At 41.8% G+C, this 22141-nt stretch overlaps 1 pseudogene; it reads left to right on the top strand.

The window, feature by feature from the left end:
* Positions 1-9224: 9224 nt before the first annotated feature.
* LOC116080445 lies at positions 9225-10088 on the top strand (annotated as a pseudogene).
* Positions 10089-22141: the final 12053 nt, after the last annotated feature.

The following is a 22141-nucleotide window of genomic DNA, read 5'->3' as shown; positions in this document are numbered from 1 at the left end:
AGTAAAGGACAAAAAGGGAAGGAACAGCCATGAACCTAATTGAGAACTTTTCTCTGTCTGGCAAATTTTCTCCTAATTGGCACTTACCTTCTTACCTCATTTACACATAAAGAAACCAGTGAGATCCACTTCCTCTGAGACACAGTCTCTTCATCATCAAGCTATCTCCAGGCCACCAACACCTTTGTTTTGCTCTTTCTTTGTTCTCTCTCTCTCTCTCTCTCTCTCTCTCTCTCTCTCTCTCTCTCTCTCTCTCTGTGTGTGTGTGTGTGTGTGTGTGTGTGTGTGTGTTTCATAACAACCTAAGAATCCAGCAGAGAAAGAAGATCTGTAACATGTCCAAAGGAATAGAGTGCAGTTCAGTTGGGTGAGTGCTTGCCTAGCATGCAGGAAGTCCTGGGCTCAGTCCCTGACACCACACAAGCCAGGCACAGTGATGCACACTTGTAATCTCTGCACTTGGAAGATGGGGCAGGAGGATCAGAAATTCATTGTCATTCTCAGCAACACAGCAAGTCTGAAGCCATCTTAGGATACTGAGACTCTGCAAAGAAAAAAAATCCAGACATCTGAAAGAAAACCAGAAGATGCTGAAGAAGAGACTCAAGACTCAGTCATCTTCAGTAAAAGCACTCAAGCCTGACAAGCCTCAAATTCACTTATGGTTTTGGTTCCTCTGGCAGTGAGTCAACTGATGAAACATAGGTTCTCAACCTGTGGGTTACAAACCCTTTGGCAATCTTCTGTCTCCAAAAATATTTACATTACGAGTCATAACAGTAGCAAATTACAGTTATGAAGGAGCAACAGAAATAATTGTATGACTGGGGGTCACCACAACATGAGGAACTGTATTAAAGGGTCATGGCATTAGGAAGGGTGAGACCACCGATCCTGAAGCAAGATAGCAAGAAACCTCGTTAGGTTGTTCTGCATAATCTGGAGGGCAAAGGCTAGTGACAGTTAATTGGTTATTTAAAATAGAGCTATCCCGAGGACCTAAGAACAGGATGCAATTACAAGTTAAGGAGTCTGGATTTAACCTGCTACAGCCTGAGAGGCAGTTATGGAGAGCAGATGTGCCTCAAGGTGAAGCACAGCCTGAGAGGCAGTTATGGAGAGCAGAAGCACAGACACTAGCAAACCAGAATGTGCTGGTGGCCGAGACTCTGCTCAGATAGTACCATGTGCCTTCAGTGGCTGGGGGGCTCATCTCAAGGGACAAAATGACTGCAGTTTGATAGCCTTGAGTCCTACATGTTGCCAAGTGTCAGCATCTAACTGAGAAGATGGAAAACACTTGGGTGACACAAAGGTTTGGTGTCAGTAGACAGTAGAGCATGAGCCTCATGGTTCGTCGGGGTAAGCATTTTGTTGCTTCCTCATAGTATAAGTACCCTGGAAAACCTGCTAATATCCCAAGAGCATCTGCTTTGTGCCTAAACCCAGAAGGCTAAGAAATTTGAGCAGTGAATTTCTCCAAATTTATTTCTCTGCCAAGCACCAGGATTAACAGCTCTAAGATGCCAGAGGGAATAAATCCATTTCTCAGGCTCCCAATTTAAAACAAACAAATGAGAGAAATAAGTTCTTGGTATAATTGACAAACACACAGCCCTTACTCTCAAGCCAAATATTGGTTTTTCCTTTTAAACTTCAGCTAAAATACTTACTGTTGGGTTACTTGTGCCTATTATTCAAAGGCTGTTCTAGGTCATAGACAACCATAAAACTATGAATTTTCAAACAAAAGCTACAAATTTGGAATGACTTTCTGAGACCAAAGTTACCTTGACATTCCATAAGATGAATTAATTAGATTAACACCTCATTCCATTGTGGTAGAGGGGGGTTTGTTGATGTTTATCATATTATTTCTATAGACATAACTATGTAATTATAATTAACAGAAGTTATTTATGCTTAGGATGTATAAAAAGCTTACATGAATAGATAAGACTGTGATAGAGTCAAATAAGTCCAGGTAATATGGATGACACATTTTCCTGGTGTTCTACTAAACATTGACTAAATTCATCTCCGAAGAAGTTGGTACTCTAAATTCAGGCACAGTTTTAAAGCTGTCAGCTAAATAATTTGGGTTTTGTTTTTTTTAAATATAGGATCTTACTGTATAGCTCTGAATAATCTGGAATTCAATTTGTAGACCATGCTGGCCTTGAATTCACAGAGATCCACTTACCTGTGACCTCCAGTGCTGGGCTTAAGGGTACATTCCACCATGCCTGGCCCTCAACTAGATAATTTACATAGCTTTATTCTTCCCTTTTGTGACCATCCTGCCCTCTTTCTGGCTCAACATTGATTCCTGCTCAGAATCCAGTGTTGAGGAACTTGTTTGTAGCAATCCTGCCCTGGCTTCTCCTTGGGTGTGGTTGAGGCCTGAGCTGGGAAAAGCTCCGTCTCAAGCCTGCCTGTCCTCCTATATGAAGTTCAGCCAGGAAGGGTTGACTTGCATAAAAACTGAGTCCTGTTTTAGATATGACATTCAAAGAGCTAAATTTGTTGATGGCACAAGAGACTTTGAAAAGGGGACAAGCTGGGAGGTTGGATCCTTCCTATGGAGAGGATAAGTGTAAGAAGAGACTAGTAGCCAGATGTGTTGGCGCATACCTTTAATCCCAGTGCTTGGGAGAGGCAAGAGGATCTCTATGAGTTCAAGGCCAGCCAGGGCTGCAAAGTGAGTTTCAGGAGAGTCAAAGCTACACAGAGAAACCCTGCCTTGAAAAACAGAAAGTATGCAGCATTTAACAGATAAAGTTCATAATCATGTCTGGAGTTTGTAGTTTTTAAAGATTACCTACGAAGAAAGAGGAAAATATAAAATTAGGAATAAACTAAATAGAAACATACATAAAATGCCACAAGTGATAAAGTTAGCAAGCAAAACTTAATAGTTTTCAACAATAACAATAGTAATCAATATAAGAATGTATGCCCAAGAAGGTTCAAGAATGGCCAAGTATGTTAGTAAGGTAGAAATAGTAAAGTACAGAAAAGACTTGAGTCAAACTCTAAAAATAAAAACCTCAATGTCCAAAAAGAAACAATAGTAAGGATAAACAGATGCTGTGTGATTTCCCATGGGGAGACTGCTTCCATTTTTCCCCGACAAGGACACACTGACAGACTAAACCGTTCCATCTGCGTCTAGCTTGGTGAATGACCAGAGAGAGTGGATGAAGACGATGACTCATGGGTGCTTTATCACTGCGGATACCGGTGCAACTCGCAGGCAGCTGTACCACGCGAATCTCCTTCGCTCATCCCTGCTTATTACTCACAGCCTCAAGGAAAGGCTTTGTGAGTTTTGTTTTCCTGGTCACCCTCCATCCAAGAAGGAAAACAGCTTTACAAACAAATGATGGCATAGCAACAGAAAGTATCAGAAATGAACCAGAAATGAGCGGGAACTGAACCGGAAATGAAAGAGGGAGGCCAGGGAAGTGAAGTGCAGGGATTAACAGGCATACAGTTGCTGTTAGATAGACTGACAAATCAGATTCAGTACAGCCTGGTGACCACAGCTGTTAATCATGGGTTGGGTATCTCAGTTCTGTTAAAACTGATTTTTAATAATCTCACTGCATATATATAAGACAAACTGTGTAGGTAATAGACATACATACTAGGGCTGGAGAGATGGCTCAGCAGTTAAGAGCACTGACTGCTCTTCCGAAGGTCCTGAGTTCAATTCTCAGCAACCACATGGTAGCTCACAACCCTTTGTAATGAGATCTGATGCCCTCTTCTGGTGTGTCTGAAGGCAGCTACAGTGTACTTAAATATAATAAATAAATTTTTAAAAAAAGACATACTAACTAGCATGACTAATTTTTCTACAATGTATTCATAGATTAGGTCAAAACATCACACTGTAAATACATACACAAAACAATTATCTGCTTTAGGCTGTCTTGTTAGGTTTATATTACTGTGATAGAACACCGTGAACAGAAGCAATTTGGGAAGAAAGGTATATTTCATCTTACAGCTTATTTACAGTCCACCAGGAAGAGAAACTAGGGCAGTATAATGGTTTGTATATGCTCGGCCCAGGGAGTGGCACTATTAGAAGGTATGGCCTTGTTAGAGTGGCTATGTCACTGTGGGCATGGGCTTTAAGATCTTCGGCTTAGCTGCCTGGGAACCAGTCTTCTGGCCTTCAGATGAAAATACTCTTTCTGTACCATGCCTCTCTGGACGCTACCATACTCCTACCTTGATGATAATGGACTGAACCTCTGAGCGTTTAAGGCAGTCCCAATGAAATGTTGTCCTTAAAAGAGTTGCCTTGGTCATGGTGTCTGTTCACAGCAGGAGCTCAAGGCAGGAACCTAGAGGCAGGAACTAAAGCAGAGACTATGGAGTATTCTGATTATTGCCTGCTCTGATGATTTGCCCAGACTTTCTTAAACAGCCCAGGAGAAAGTCTACCAACAATATACTGAGCCCTCACACGTCAATCATGAATCAAGAAAAATGCTCTAGTGTCCTGCCTACAGGCAGTGTGCTAGAAACTACTTCTCAGTTGGAGTTCTTCTTCCCAGATGGCTCCAGTCCATGTTAGGTAGAAAAACAAAACAAAACAAAAAATAGGTCATACGCTTATAAAAGACTTTTAAGGCCATGGGAGAAAAGAATGTCAGCAAAGAAAACAAGCAAAGCAAATTTATTTGGAGAAAAAAAGAGAACAAAAATACTGTTTGAAAAACATTCCCAAAATGATACAAATGGTAGGTCTACAGACACCAACGTTTCAACAAACCCCAAGCAAAATAAACATCATGAATACAAGGAAAGGAGGGGCTGACCACAGAACTAGCCAAGCCTAAGCATGGGGACCACCATTCAGATCCCTATCAGACACAGAAATGTCTGTGGGTGTGACAGTCGGCCTGTGATCCAAGGGTTTGGGAAGGGGAGACAGAATCCCTGGAGCAAGCTGCCTAGCTGGACTAGCCAATACAGTGAGCTCTGAGTTCAAGTGAAGGACCTTGCCTCAGCTTGTTAGATAGAAAATAATGGAGGAAGACAACTGACATCGACTTCTGACCATCAAACACACACACACATACACACATGCACACATATACACACACCATAAATACACACTCATCATACATACACACCATATACATATGCACACATATACATACACATCACACATACATACCACACACACATGCACACACCACACACATACCACAATCACACACGCATACACACACACATGTACACAGACAATACACACATACAAACATACACATACATACACATGCATGCATATACACATACCATACATACACCACACATATACATATATATACACATCATACACACCCAGGCTACACACACACATACCACACACATGCACATACCACACCACACACACCCACACTACACACATACACCATACACACATCACATATACACCATACATACCACATACACATATATACACATACCATACACATACCACATGCATACACACACACATGCACACACACCACATAAAAATTACTTATTTTGTAATTTTTATGTCTTTTTCATCCCCCCCCCAGTTAAAAATCCTTTCTCATTCTTGAACTGATATTACTGAATGCTTGGATATTTTTTTAGACATTTTTGTTACTACAGTTTAATATAATTCCATTATGGCCAGAGAACATATTTCATGTGGCATAAAACCTCCACAAAATCTTATCTAACCAAATTCAACTGCTTATGTAAAATATTACTCATTAGAATCATGTGTAATTTACCCCTGGGTGGATGTGAAGGTGGCTCATGTCTATAAATGAACAATGCAATAGGTTATACTAACAAAGTGAAAGCTAAAAAGGAATGATCATCTCAATGGGTGTAGAAAAAGACTTTGACAGTACCCAACACATCAGGCACAGAAGTGATGCTCCTCACGGGTTCAAGGCCCAGCTAGCCTCACACTGAAGGGGGGAGTTTAAAGTCAGAGCAAACCGTAAACCATGTGGAGGGATGTGGGGCTGACACTGCAGCAGACCATAACAGGCTGAAGCAAGGGTGTGAACATACTTGCATGATTCTGGAGGAGGAAGGAAGCCAGGAAATCACTTATACAGCCTGTTTGCCGGACCATGGCCTCATCTTATCGTAATGTCTAAGCCCTGGAAAGCTTAGCAGCTATGGTAGGAATCCAGACCCTGCCTTAAGCTGATAAGGATGTTGTATGAAACTCTGGTGCATTTCCTTAGAAGCAGTCCACTAAATGTGACCAAATCGGCCCACATACGTGAAGTTTATTACCAGGGCAAAGCGCATCTTGACAATCTCAACTACAATTACCTCAGCAGATGGTTTTTCCAATAAAAAGCTGAGAACCACAAAGACTTGGGAAAAGACATCTAAATTGACATTACTGTCAATCAAATACAAACCCTGTGCAAATCTTGGCTTTTATAAACATAGTAACTTTATTTAAAAGACAAAAATATTAGTTTTCTTTTTCTTTTTTTCTTTTTTTTTTCTTCTCTCAACCACATTTTCCCCTCCCTCCATTCCTCCCACCTCTCTTCTCCCTGAGATCCACACCTCCTCCATTTCCAAAAAAAAAAAAAAAAAAGCATGCCTCCCAGGGCTATCAACCAAACATGGCATAACAAGTTACAATAAGAGGAGACATAAACCCTCCTATCAAGGCTGATCGGCATGAGGAAAAGGGTCAAAGAGCATAGAAAAGAGTCAGAGACACCACAACTCCCACTCACACCAAGCTGCACAACCATCACGCACACTCAAAGAATGCAGCACAGACCCATACAGGGTCAGTGATTGTTGGTTCAGTCATCTTTGTTGATTCCATAGGTTCTGTTCTCATGGCGTCCTCCACTCCCCTGGCTTCTACAATACCCTCCTCCTCTTTCTCCTCCTCCTCCTTTTCTTCCTCGGGGGTTCCCAGAACTCCCCCTAGTGTTTGGCTGAGGGTCTCTGCGTCTGCTCCCATCAGTTACTGGGTGATACCTCTCTGATGACAACTGGAGTAGGTGCTAATGTTTAAGTATAGCAGAACATAACTAGAAATCATTTCACCGACTTTTCTGCCAGTTGTGTTTGGTTCTACCCTGGGTCTCTAGGTTGTCCAGACTCTGGTTCTTGGTCAGCTAGGCTATGTCAGGCATGCACTCCCTCTTATGAAGTGAGCCTCAGGTTAGCTCAGTCATTGGTTGGCCATTCCCACAAGTTCAGTACCACTATTGACCCAGCACATCTTTCAGGCAAGGCAGACTGTAGGTTAAAGGTTTTATGTCTGGGCTCAAGGCCCAGGCCCACTGCTGGAAGACTTGCCTGAGTATTGAAGATGTCTACTGGCTAAGGTTCTGTATCCTCCATTACTAGAAGTCTTCACTAGGTTCACCCTCATAGATTCCAGGGAGTTTTCATTGAACTAAGTTTCCACATTGCCCCCCCCCAAGTGTCCCCCAGTTCCAGCTGTTGTCTCCAGTACTTTTTTCTCTCATGCATCCCTGGGCCCCACTCGATCCTTCCTGTTCCCATCCCCACTGGCCCCCAGTCTACCCATAGGATCTATTCTATTTCTCCTTCCCTGGGCGATCCATGTCCCCCTCCAGCTTTGAACCCTCCTCGTTGTTACTTAGCCTCTCTGGATCTGTGGAGTGTAGCATGGTTATTCTGTCCTTAACATCTAATGTCCACTTGTAAGTGAGTACAGACCATGTTCACCTTTCTGGGTCTGGGTTACCTCAATCAGGATGATTTTTTTCTAGTTCCATCCATTTGCCTGCAAATTTCATGATATTGTTTTTAAATGCTGTGTAACCCCTCCCTGCATTGTATAGATGCACCATGTTTTCTTTATCCATTCTTCAGTTGAGGGACATCTAGGTTGTTTCCAGTTTTTGGCTACTATGAATGAAGCTGCTATGAACATAGTTGACCAAGTGTCATTGTGGTAGGATTCATTTTACGAGGTCATGGTCATTCTGAGACCCAAACCACACAAAGATTCAGCAAAGAAAGAGAACTCCAGACCAATTCCCCTCATGACCACAGATGTAAAAACAGCCAACAAAGCTCTCACAGAGCAGAATAAGGTTTTCATTAAGATACTATTGGTTGTTTTCAGCAGCCTACTCCTCCCTCAGGAGATTATTGATCCACATACAGAACATTCAGATATGCCCAATAAAAATAATCTATGATGTTTTAACAATGTTATATATTTTTATCTTCTTGTTATATATATTGTGAAGATAAAACTGATCATATTATTATTTAACAGTTTCTTAATTTGACTTATGACTGTATATACACATATGCAATCAATTTTTATTTTTGTCATAGAATTTGGGGTAGACCTCCATAGAAAGAAGAAATATAACAAAAATGTTTTTAAAATACAAATAAAATTAACAAATCATGGTTGGATTGTTCAAGTAAGTGAGAAAATTCAACTACCCAATATTATGAATGAAAATAAAGGCATCACTACAGATCCTACAGAGAGAATGCTCTCAGTCATATCTCAGAAGAAGTATTTTAAATAGAAAAACAATAATTTTGAAATTGTAAAAGAAGTAGAAAAATTCCTAGAGAAAATAAAATGAGCTAGAGTGATGGCTCAGCAGCTGCAAGCACTTGCTCTTCATGCTGGGCATGGTGGCTCATGTCTATAATCCCAGCACTCAGAGGCAGAGGCAAAGAGCATCTCTGCGAGTTCGAGGCCAGCCTGATCTACAAAACAAGTCCAGGGCAGTCAGGGCTACACAGAGAAAACCTGTCTCAAAAAACCAAACAGTCACACCCACACTTGCTATTTTGACTTGCTAATTTTACAAAGGACCACAGCCTAATTCCCAGCACCTATGCTCACAGATGCTTACAAGTTACAACTCCAGAGATCCAACACTTTCTAATCTCCATGGGCTCATATGCACATACTCACATGAGGATGCACATATAAATAAATATTAAAATATGGTAAAACTGACAGAAAAAAAATCAAAAGTTAGACGCTCTTCAAGAAACTTAATTTATAAATCTTCTTACAAAAATTTTAGGTTCAGATACTTGCAAGTGAATTATATCCCATATTTAATTAAGATAATTTAGGAATCTCTCACAAATTTTCATAGTATCAAAAGAAAAACCAGCTTTGAAATAATTTCTAAGGACACCCGGAGCTCGAGGACAGGTGAAAGCAAAACATGACAGAAACTGATGGCTTCTACAAAAGTAGGGAATTGTTCGATCCAGCTGAGCAGTACAAGATGGACCACAAGAGGAGAGGAATTGCCCTAATCTTCAATCAGGAGAGGTTCTTCTGGCACTTGACACTCCCAGAGAGACGGGGCACCAGTGCAGACAGAGAAACTGACTCGAAGGTTTTCAGATCTAGGATTTGAAGTGAAATGTTTTAACCACTTCCGAGCAGAACTCCTGCTCAAATTCACCAGGTGTCGACTTCAAGCCATGTGGATGCCGATTGTTTCCTGTGTGTCTTCCTGAGCGTGGGGAAGGCAACCACATTTATGCATATGACGCCAAAATTGAAATTCAGACATTGACTGGCTTCTCAGAGCCTAGCTGGAAAACCCAAGATTTTTATCATTCAGACCTGTCGGGTGGATCATCAGACAGACAAGCTGGCCAACGTGACCCAGGTGGATGCTGCCTCGGTGTACATGCTGCCCGCAGGGGCGGACTTCCTCGTGTGTTACTCTGTCGCAGAAGGGTATTACTCTCACCGAGAAACTGTACATTCAGGATTTGTGTGAGATGCTGACAAAGTATGGCAGTTCCCTAGAGTTCACGGAGCTGCTCACACTGGTCTCTCAGCGCCACGTGGACTTTCGTAAAGACCCAGGTGCAATTGGCAAGAAGCAGGTTCCCTGCTTTGCCTCAATGCTGACCGAAAAGCTGCATTTCTGTCTCAAACCTAGTAAGCAGGGCCATCCGTCTTGCTACATATGTTTCACACACATTTCCCTTTTATACAGAGGCCAGCTGATTGAAAACTTTCACCCATCAATGTAAACTGTTTCAATTGTTTAGATGCCATAGAAAAGTGATGTTTTGTATTTGTTATTTTTCAATCATGTTGCACATGGTGAAAGGACTAAAAAAATTCTCAGGAAATTACAATGCATAAATATCTACTATATCTATTACATTTTTAGTAAACTGCAAGATTACTCAAAACACCAACTACTTTGCCTTGCCTTTTGTGACATGATTTATACAAGTTTATTGTATAATGTTTTTATAGATTTTTGAAACTCAAGAATGAGATTGTTTTCACTTAATAAAATGTCTAAAACTCAAAAAAAGAAAGAATTTCTAAGATCAACATGTCTTTAATATCAAACTGTAACCTAGAGTATTTTAGGAAAGGAAAATTACAAGCCAATGCTACTCATACATGTAGATAAAAATAACCTATACAAGTGAATGAGTTTATTCACGCACCTACAAGTCCACTGACCTACACAAGAGTGTTTTTCAGTGTTGGGACTGATCTCATGCATGCTAGACCAGAGCTCTGCAACTGAGCCATGTCTCCTGCCTCAAAATAAGGATTTAAATACATGTGTCTCACATCCTCAAGAATCTCTTGGCTACTAAAATAATGCCTTCTGAGGACTAAGTCTGGAAAAACCAATATGCCTGTGGTCCCAGGTCACCTCAGGGCTTAAGGAAGTCCTAAAGCAGTTGCTGTCCCTGAAGGTCCCCATCTCTTAAACTCAAGCCCCCTTCCTAGAGTAAGTGCACTTTGAGCTCCAGCACAAGCCTCCAGTGCCCTCCCCTCATATCCTGAGCCATACCAGAGTATTTGGACTGTAGCTTAAATATCACATTTCACATACCCAATTAATATCTGCATTATTTAAAGAGTAACCTCAAAACTCTCATAATTCCAGCTCCTATAATCCTCATTTTTCTTTGATGATTTTTGTGTCTCTTAGGAAAGATACAGTAAAAAATGAAAAACAAGACTTCCAAACAGTATATTCTAATTGCCCCAGAATCTGTAGAGAGATGTTTCAATACTCACAGTGGATGTCTAACCCAGAGAGTCCCAAATGATCATATGCACTGAGATCTTTCTTCTTTCAAAAGACGTGTTTATGCCCTTTGTTTGCCGTATCCTAATAGCCAACATCATTACTCATGCTTCTGAGCCATTGTTAAATAAAGTAAGGGTTAATTATATAAGCACTGTGCTACAGTAATGGTCAAGCTGATAAGTGACAGGTACCAAGTGTCTAAGGGGCAGGTAGCTCATTTAATGTGGATACTCTGGATAAAGAAACAAATGTTTCAAATAAGAGAAAACAGGACAAGTGATTTCATCATGCTCCCTGAAATAGCATGCAGCTTAAGGCTTATGAATTGTTCGTTTCTGGAATTTTCCACTTAATATTTTCAGACCAAGGTTACTATGAATAACTGGAACCTAAGAAGGGAACATCTTGATGAGGAGGGACTGCTGCTGGGCAGCCATTGTTGAGGGAGAAGATGAGTTACTCAATGGTTTAGAACAAAAACTCAAGAAGAGAGAGAACAAGGGAAAGAAGATTGATAGAGAAGAATCTCAGGCAAAACTAATAATTAGGCCTCTTAGCCAGGCAACCCATGATCAGTTGGTATAGAAATAGGAAATCTGTGAAGTTACCAGTTTTCCTGGAGTGAAACTCCTTGTGTTCGCACTGTGTGTGCAACTGTGGGGGTCCCAGGAGGGGCTTCCAGCAGGGCACAGCCAACAGAAGCTGAATGATGACCATGCGTATGATTTTAAATTTTCTAATAACCACATAACAAAATAGCAGGGAAAGAAATAAAGACTAATCTTAATAACATACTTTGGCTAACCTAGTACATACAAGGATTGTTATCTCAACACATAGTTTAACATTTAAACTAGTATTAACAAGTCCAGTGGTTACTTTTAATGGGCAGCGTGACTGGGTTTCTTAATCAACAACACTCCTGGGCATCTGGGGAGGCTTCTCCAGAGGTGATTAATTCACAGATGACTTCATTAATGAATTCATGATGTGACAGCATTGCTGGGGGACAATGATGGCAGGAAGACGTGACGAGGGCATGTCCCTGGGGATTATATTTTATCTTAGCCATTTTTCTCTACGTTCTGGCCCACTTTGACATCAGCTGACTTCTCCATCATGTCCTCCTGCTGTGATGGACAGTCCTGAAACCATGAGCCCAAATAATTCCTTCCGGAGTTGTGTCTGTTGAATATCTTCATCCCAATAGCAAGAAAAACCACTAAGACTGTCCAGTTGGGGGAAAATGCAGAAGCAATTTTAGATCAAATGCTCACATTCAGAAGGCAAAATTTAAGCACCATCAGAAAGTGGAAGGCAGATCTCTGCGTTTGAGGCCAGCCTGGTCTACAGATTGGGTTCCAGAATAACAATAACGGGTCTGGATGAACCAGTTTGGGCTTGAACTACAGAAAGTTTATGGGCACTAAAAGGAGCAGTGCTAGGGTGGCCGTGAGAAGGGGATGTGGCCTCCAGGCCACTGCGATCGAAGTTTTTCAATGCTGACGGCATCACAGAATCAGCCCCACAATCTCACCCACCCAAGGCTCTGGTTTAGTTGATCTGTGGAAAGCCAAGGCATCTGTGTTTCTAAAAAAGCATATTAGGTGCCTTGAAAGCTGAAGCACTGGCGACCATCCAGGGCCCACGCCATAGAGCTACTGAGAAGCTCCAGTAAGGAACTAGCATTTGTTCTAATTACAAGGGGAATGTGCTGAAGGGCTCAGGGGAGTTGAGACCAGACCCAGTTTACCAATATCTCTGACGCTCTGTAGAGAGGGGTGGTTAACTCAGGGCCTATTGGAGACTATGGGGACTTGGGATCCGTGTTGAGCATCGAGCTGACAAGACTTACTAATGGAGGAAGTACTGGGAACTATGAACAAGAAAACTCCTCAGAATCCTGGGCGTCATCAGTAATTCCAAGCCTGCTCTGTCTAGTGAAGGACCTTCTGTAGGCAAGGCTGACCCTGAGAACCAGCAATGGCAGGAGCCTCTCCTGGGGGTACAGTCTTTACCAAACCTTGGGGGATGTGCTGACACGGCAGGTAGATGTTTGGCAAAGAGGTTGCTTTTACTTTGTGTGTTTTAAAAGGTTTGCTGGGGAGAGTTACTATGTAGAGGGACCTTTATATTTCCTTGGAAATCTAGTCCAAAACCAGCAGGCAGATTTCTGAGTTCGAGGCCAGGCTGGTCTACAGAGTGAGTTCCAAGACAGCCAAGGCTACACAGAGAAACCCTGTCTCTAGCCCTCCCCCCAAAAAGAAATCTAATCCACAGATAATTGAGGGGTGAGACAATACAGATACACTTTACCAGAGACGGATGTAGCCCTGTACTGCACACCCGGAAGCTGTAGGCTGCCCCAGACTCTGGGAACAGTCACATGAAAGGCAGCAAGAACCAGCTCATCTGTGAAACACCTTCAGACTCCTGCTTCTGGCTATTTCTGAGAAAGCGGTGATATCCTGTCTTCCTCTGAGGTTGTATGACTGTCCCTGGATGAAGCAGAAATCACACAACATAAAAATCAGCCACTTGGAAGTTTTGAACTTGATAGTACGCAGTACATCTACATGATGTGTAACTACCAGCTCTATTTAGTTACAAAATCTTTCACTCCTCCCCAAAGAAACATCATATCTATTAAACAGCCATTCCCCACTCTCTTTCCTCCTGCCATTGGCCCCCATGATTCTCCCTCAATGCTTCCCCCCACCCCCGTGTGCTGCAAACTCCCTACCAGGTCCAACCTTGGCGCTTGCTTTTGTCTGTTGTTGGTTTTGAGCTAACTCTCACCATGTATTCCAGCTGACCTTGAACTCTGTCTTCCTGCCTGTAAGTCTGTCCCCAGCCCACACACGAATATCATTTCCTTTTCTGTTCAAAAGAACATTATCATTTGATGCAACCCTTTGCCGTCTTGCCCTGAGCTACAAGTCCTTTCAGACAGTCTTTCTGTGTTTTTCCTATGCATACCTCTAGCAGTTTCAAAGTTTCAGGTCTTACGTTAAAGTCTTTGATCTAGTTTGAAATGAGTATGGTACAGGACAAAAAATAGGGGTCTAATTTCATTATTCCTGTGGATTTCCACTTTCCCCAGCGGCATTTGTTAACCAGGCTGTCTGTTCTCCTGTGCGTATTTTTCTATATTTGTCAACTGTAAGGTGACCATTTGTGGGAGGGGTTTTCTGAGTCTTCTCTTCTACTACATTGCCTTGCATGTCTGTTTTGGTTCCGGAAACCACGCTGGCTGTGTTACTGTACTAATGTTGCCATGCAGCATAGCTTACTCTAGGTTCTGTGCATTTTAAACACATCTATATTGCAGTTTTGCATGCACACTGCATAAACACGTACAAGATCCAGGCTTGGTGGAATAACTTTTAACTTTCACATGTGCAGTTTGATACTCTGATTCTCTCCAGTCTATTCCATTTCATTGAGAAAAATACTTACATGTCTCACTGAACTGATTTCAAGACAAGACTCAGTTATGATTTAGACCAGGGACTTGGAACATGTAGTAAGAGTGTGTCCAGGCTTTTCTTAGTCCCACCTGTTGGGTGTCTCTGTCATCAAAGTCACCATCTGCAATGACGGCAACTCCAGAAGTACTTTTGTCCTTGGGGTGCAGGAACAGAACCTGGGAAGGCAAGTGTTCTGCCCTCAAGCCCACGCCTGGTCCTAGAAGCCCTTTGACATGTACATACTGTAGCCGGATTATTTTCTAAGACTGAAGACAATAGAGTAGCATTGTCTGGAAAGGGAGAAAGAAAAAATAAAATCAGTGCAGGTTTTTGGAGGGAAGAGGAGCTAAGATACATATACTTAAACACTGATGAAATTACCTACACTTTTCTTAGGTGCTTCGGCAAAATGTTGCACTCTTCCAAACTCTCAGGTCTCTTTAGAGAGAGGCTGTTAATCTCAGGTGTCTTCCTAAGTCCCACCCTTTGAATTGAATGCTCTCCTATGGGTGTGGTGCCCTCCTCAGTGCCTATCAGGTTCAGTGTGTGGCTTGAAGGAGAGGTAAAGGGAAGAGACAATGAGAAGGGTTTCAGAGATGATGTAAGCTTATTCCCGGCTGTTTGTACATCTCCTTGACTGTGGCACATCTATAGTTACAACTCTCTCTCATCCCAAGTCTCTAGTAAGAAGATATGTACAACAGGCCTACAATGCAGAATGTTGACGAAGTAGAAGTGAGTCTACGTTTTCTAATCTGTTCATGCTCAGGGGTTGACTTGTTACCCCAGCGAGTAGAAAGACTGAATCCCACATACAGATAATGATAACACACCAGAATTAGAAAGAGACAATGCAGAATGGTTGGGGAAGAGGAAGAGAGGTTTTACTCTCCTAGTGATATGTAGAATCAAGATCATGTCTACAAAAATTACAAGGTGACAGTTGAGATGTGGGTGTTTTCCTCCAGAAGTTTGATATCTAATTAGAGTCTCAGTGCTATGAACAGATAGATGGTCTGGACACAGGGACAGTAACAGACATGTTCCAGACTACAGGTTGCAGCAGCCCCATGTGTGGAGGGAAAACTGTCAGTGGTGTGGAGGGAATTATGAAGCATTTATGCAGGGCCTTGAAGAATGTACACACTTGTTCCAAGAAGTGGAAGCACTGTAGATGGAGAAAGAACACTGAGTTTGGAGAGATCATAAGGGAAGAAGCCATGGCCAAGAACACATTTCTCACCTTGAACATTGACATCTCACGGTGGAACTGTCCTCACAGGAATGAAGGCATTCTAAAGAGAAACATCTCACAATCTGAATGTCAAACAACTAAGACAATGGACCCCAAGTGGAATTTCCCCATGAATCTCATGTTTGGAGAAGGAAAGGGCCCCGGCTAAATGCAGACCTATTTCTCAAATATTGGACACAGTTCTAACTAGAATACCTTACAGACTAAGACTAAGCTTAGACAGTGATGGGTCAGTGGTGGGCAAGACCATATGCTGACCAGGACTGTTGACATACACAAATCCCTGGCCTTCTATTTAAACTAAACTCATTTCAGACCCCTGAAAACCCTTGTTTTGGGGATTAGAGGGTCATTAGATCTCTTTGCCCCTCTTTCTCATGTGGCCACATTGAGTAGATCTCCCTTTTCTGCTTTTCACTATTGTTTTGGCTGTTTTAATTGACTTCTCAAGGACAGGTGGCCAAAGTTGGCTTTTTAGGGGTACAGACTGTGACCCTCAGTTTAGTAATAGGGAGAACACCCCGAGAATACCTAGTTCTTTCTATGCCATACACCCAGGCTCACCTATCTCGCAGGTGGTGAAATAAAATGATCTTATTAGCTTCTAGGAGTGATAACCAGATGACAGATACACATGGTATTCTGCAGACTGTGACCACTTGAGAAGGTTCTGCCCAGAGGAGCTGCTTCCAGATGTGAGGCTGACTGTGGTCACAGGGTCTTGAGTCAAGGTGGGTTTGGTGGTTGACCTCAACTGTTGACAAAGTCTGACCTGGTTCCTGGTGAAACCAGTCTCAGAGGCCCCCTTCTGGAACACTTCCATGATGCACAGGGTGAGGCATTGTGTTTCACCTTAAGAGGTCCCGTGGGGTTTTGCAGGAGAAGCAGGCAGGTGCTGACCTGTGTTGTCTGACATTTTACCATTGTGCTCTCTCTGGAATGTCCACATACTGTACTGACCTTCATTCTAGGACAGTCAGCTCTTAACAAATATAGACTTGCCCCAAGTCGCTCCCAAAGAAATCTGTGGCAGTTATAGGCATCCAGACCATACAATTAAAGTTGTGTTTCAATGAGAAACACAGGCTGAATGAAAAATAAGCAAAAGAGGTAAATCAAGAAATAAGACAGGATGCGAATGAGAGAGGCCTCACGATGGTACACTTCCCTATGGCAAGCTCACGGAGGGGAAGGTCATTTACAAGTTTTCCAGTTTCTCAAGATTAAAACTATGTCTTCATGAAGCACTGGAGCTGGGAAGAATTTTCTCCTGCCCCTAATCTTGTGAACTGGAATGAGCTCCGCCTTCAATAAAGGTCTATGGTAGATGGGACAATATGCTTAGATTCCTCGATGGTGAGTTTTGGTACAAGTCAAAGTTCAGCTTGTCCAGAGGAAATTTGTGAAAGCTCAAGCTGTGGCAGTCCAAGTCTGTAGGCATCTGATTGTCTCTATCCTGTTACTCCTGGCTCAGAGACTCACGCTCTTTCTTGGAAACGATCTGACGTTGCCATGAGGGTGCACAAGAGTGACCTGAGTTCTATCTCTGAAGCCCACATACGAAGCAGGATATGATGACAGACATTTGTAACCATACAGGGAGGTGGTAGGCAGGGACAGGAGACTTGCCCAGAAATCTCAGGACAAGGTAGTCTGGAATATGCAGCCCAGAAGACACAGGAAGGGAGACCTTGCATCAATAAAGCAGAAGACAGAGCCAGTTCCTACAACTTCCTCTATCTCCACACAGGGACATGCCTGGGCCCTGGACTCCTCCTTCCTCTCGCTCTCTGTCTCTCTGTCTGTCTGTCTGTCTGTCTGTCTCTCTCTCTCTCTCTCTCTCTCTCACTCACTCTCTCTTCCTCTTTCTCTTCCTCTCTCCCTCTCTCTTTCTTCCTCTCTCTCTCTCTTTCTTTCTCTCTCTAACACACACACTTATTTTTCAATGTCCTTCAGAAAATAATAGTAGCCCTGAGTTCTAAGCTATACTATGAGAGAAAAGCTTGATGTCTGTATAATCCATTGTTCAAGGAAAGAGGCCATGAATCATCAGCTGAGAGCACAGTGGGACCGGTGTTCTCATTGCCAAGTTAAAGAATCTAATCAGGCTTGGAGCCAGCACAAAACTCAGAAGGGAACTAACAAGAGCAGCACTTGCCCAAAGGAGTTAGTTCTACAACTCTTCCAACCTGTGGCAAAACTCTGTAAACCCCATGCTCTAGAGATCAGATACTAGCACTGTAGCTCAGAAAAAATGTTCTAAGCAGTTGTTATCAATTGTTCATTAAGACCCCAACAATTAACATAGTAGAACACTGGGATCCTGATACTAGTTACTAGTTTAAAAAAAAAAAAAAATCACATGGCCTCATCAAAAAGAGCCAGACACAGTTATCTTCAAAAGTTATAAAATGAAAGTGTTGACAGGGGCGGGGGTGGGGTGGGGTGGGGTAAGAAGACAGCGATGTTTTAAAGGCTTGGCTATCCACACTCTGAATTGTCTTTGATAAAAGTTACTTGTGCCCACAAGTCTTCTTTTGATTATGTAAAAAGAAAGTTCTGAGGAATTGTTATGTCTTTTCCACCTCACTGTCTAGACAGTCCACTCGGCTTACCCCATAAACCCTAAAAGTCAACTTCATTTTTCCTACCTGCACAAGTACCACAGTGACGTTGGCCTTCCCAAACCATCACTAGCAAATTCAACTTAACTGACCATAGATCAGTTAACTCTAGCAGCCCACAGTTGACCACAAGAAATTATAATATTATTCCAGTGGAAGTCATAGCACATGCTTTTCAAGCTGGACTCATTCATTGTGCAAGAGAAAGAGTAAATCTACCATCTAGTTCATCAAGCTGGACTCATTCATGGTGCAAGAGAAAGAGTAAATCTACCATCTAGTTCATCAAGCTGAACTCATTCATGGTACAAGAGAAAGAGTAAATCTACCATCTAGTTCAATGAACTTGGGGAGCAACTCAAAATAGTCTTCAGGGTGGTGAGAGGGCAGGAAGGATCTGGGAAAGCATCTTCCACCCTCCTGCAGAGGAGGAGAGCATCTGCCATCCTCCTGCAGTGGAGGAGGGCATTATATAGAGTGGAGCATTGCAGGTAGCGATGGAGGAGCTTAATCATAATGGCTGCCACTTACTTAACTCTTACTTTATTCAAGGAGTTGCATTTGATGTCATTCCACACATGCATTCGCCATTTATTCTAGTAATTCCCCTAGAAGGGTGTCCTGTCTACTCCTACACTCCCCCAAATGATACAGCTTGTAAGTAGCAGCCTTGGCATTGGCACAGCACTGTTAGTTGCTAAAGTCCAAACCCTTTCCAGTTCCCTAGACTTCCTCACCATTTTTTTAAGAAAGCTGTAAGTCCCACCACTGAATGCTATACCAATGAGGAAAGACACAGACATGCAAACTTTGACTCAGTATGTCACATAAACCATGTAACGATTACAAAGCCCAGCAGCAGAACCATGAGGTAATGAATTCTTCAGGTCAGAAATAAGTCTGTCTGAGTCAATATAGAGGAGCCAGTACTCTGGATATCAAGTTAAATTAGATGATTTCAGTACATAAAATTAAAAAAAGAGAGATTGAATCTAAGAAATGAGATAAAAGTTGAGTTGAAGTTTCTTTTAGAAAAAAAATAACATTAAGTGCCTTCTCTATGATGCATCATGTTTCAGGAGAAACAGGAAAAAAAGATAGGATTAGTTATGTGGAAGGAGTCTCTGAGTTCAGCATCAAAGGAAAGTCAGATGTCAGAAAATGAGGGTTAAAAGAGTCTGTTGTTTTGCCTTGTTATAACTGGAGGAAGCAGAATATTCAAAAGATACAAAGAATACTTAGTGAGATCAAGGCACACTCCTAATGTAGGAAGACAGATTGGGGTGTTCCCTAGCATAGGAGAAAAACTAGGAAACATGCACTGAGACCAATTGTAAGGATTTGAACAACTAAGAGATTTGTACTTTAGTTTATTGTATTGGGAAACTATTGCATCTTTGATTTGTCTCTACACTAGATAGATCTGTTTGAATCCTAAATATTAGCAAATAGAATCCAACTATGTATAAAACACTATAAGTGAGATTTATCCAAGGCTCAACATTTGAAAAAGCAAATGATGTAAACCAACAACAAACACACCAAGAAGCTAATGAAGGGATAGAGACATGGCTCAACTGTTAAGAGCACTTACTGGTTTTCCAGAGGACCCAAGTCTGGTTCCCAGCATTTAATTTGGGGCATCTCACATCCATCCATAAACAGCCCCCCTCAATTTTAAAAGGAAACTAAAAAGAAAAGTCTTAAGTTCATATTAATTGATACAGAAAAAAATCAACTAATAAACCCACAACCAATTCAACCAAAAAAAAAAAAAGCCCACCAAAAACAAAAACAAAAAAACAAATACAAAAACCAACCAACCAACCAAACAAACAAACCCAATATCAATTCACTGCAAAAACTCTTAGTAAACTAAAAATGGAAGGGCAATTCATCAACTTTATCGAGAACATCAACAAACTCCATAGATAATGTCACATTTAATGATGGTACACAGAGTGGGAAATCAGGAACAGCATTAAAATATTTAATTTGCTCTTATCAGTCCTTTCTACTATCATTCTGGAAGTACAACTGCAGTAAGACAAGAAATGAACATGAAATTATTTTTCTCCATAGACAACATGATTATCTATGCAGTTAGATAAAACTCGTACCCAGTGTTAGAGAGATACTCTTGTTAAGTTAATGGTATAATTCTGAGTCAAGAGAGTAAAAATAATTTATTAGATCATGGTACAGACCAGCAGAGGCCACATGATAGAAATTTTAAAAATATGACCAGAATATAAAGCTCACCTCCATACAGAGCAGGTTTGAGCCAGGTTATTATGGATGTCAAGAAACTTAAAAGAAAGATGCAGGACTCTACAAGATGTCCACTTACCAAGCTGCCTTGTCTGCTTAGGCCACTTGGGTTATAGGCTCATCTACCCAAGGCTAGCCCAGACATTGACTTCTCTTTTGCGGGGCAGGAGAGACATGATGTGGTAGCTGAACACTAATGAGTTGCTTTAAGACGACAATGTTTATTCCATCTTCTTTCTAGGCTCAGCCCAAACAATATGTGCTTTTCCAAATGTCCATAATTGAACCTAATGAGCTAATATTTTCTTGATGATTTCTAGATGTTTTTATGGGGCCATGAACAATTCAATAGAAGAGGCTGTAGTAACAAGCCAATAGTGTGAGATCCAAGAGAGAATAAAAGGAATAAGCAGGAATAGTGTGCAGAAAGAGAGAAGGCAGGTGGAGAAGCAGACAGACAAGCCTAGGCCCTACACTGTCACACACACTCTGCTAACAAGCAGGTTTCTTAATCTCTTCAAGCCTTGTTTTCTCACCTTTGTAATGAGGATAACAGTGAGACAATGCACATGAACTTAGCTGGCTGAAAATTACTGGACATGTGTCTTGTTTGTTTACCCAGTCGGTAAGGTCAGTTGCCAATGCCTGCTGCCTTAAGTGCCCAAAGCAGACAGGGGCAGAGGAAGCATCAAGAGCAGAAGAACTCTACAGGGTGTAGTAGACAGCAATGGCACCCTCACAGGACATGGATCTCAGAAGGCTCTTAAAGAATTGGGAGTAGGAGTCAGAAAGAAAAGAGAACATTTTGAACACAAAGAGGGCACTCAGAGTTAATTGGATGAGTTTATGAATGGATGCACAAAATAAATGGATGAGTGCTTAGGGGGAAATGAATGAATTAGAATGTCTAAAAATAATTTAGAAGCAGAGCACAGATCAGAGCATAAAATTAAAGTAGTTAGCCCTTCATTGCTGCAGACATGTGTGCTTCAATGTATGGTCCATCCTATAGGTGCACATGCGACTACTCAGGCTTCTTTAAGAGATGAACATTCACATCCCCTTAACCTGTGACAAACTATCTGTCCATAGAAATGACACCCTGCCTGCTTTGACCCCTGATACTATGCTATCTCTGTGACCTATCTGTGACCCACACTATTAAGTGAATACATTTCCTGTACCCCTAGTAGGACAACATTTGCACCTGCTGACATATTTAGACTCATGTGTTATCTTAACGGACACTGTTCTCTGCTGATAACAACCACGTCACCTAGATTGCTAGTCAGCTTCCTCCACAAACCACAAGGCAGAAGATTCTCATAAGAAAAAAAAAAAGAGTGCCAAGGATTGTTAAAGTTGGATGTCTGTGTTCTCAAAATGAAGCCCTCAGGTAAGAATAATGCTTAGGGTCACTAAGGACTGGATCCATAG

This window comes from Mastomys coucha, unplaced genomic scaffold, assembly GCF_008632895.1.
Source record: "Mastomys coucha isolate ucsf_1 unplaced genomic scaffold, UCSF_Mcou_1 pScaffold6, whole genome shotgun sequence".
NCBI classification, from domain to species: Eukaryota; Metazoa; Chordata; class Mammalia; order Rodentia; family Muridae; genus Mastomys; species Mastomys coucha.
This window is presented reverse-complemented; position numbering and strand designations above follow the sequence as displayed.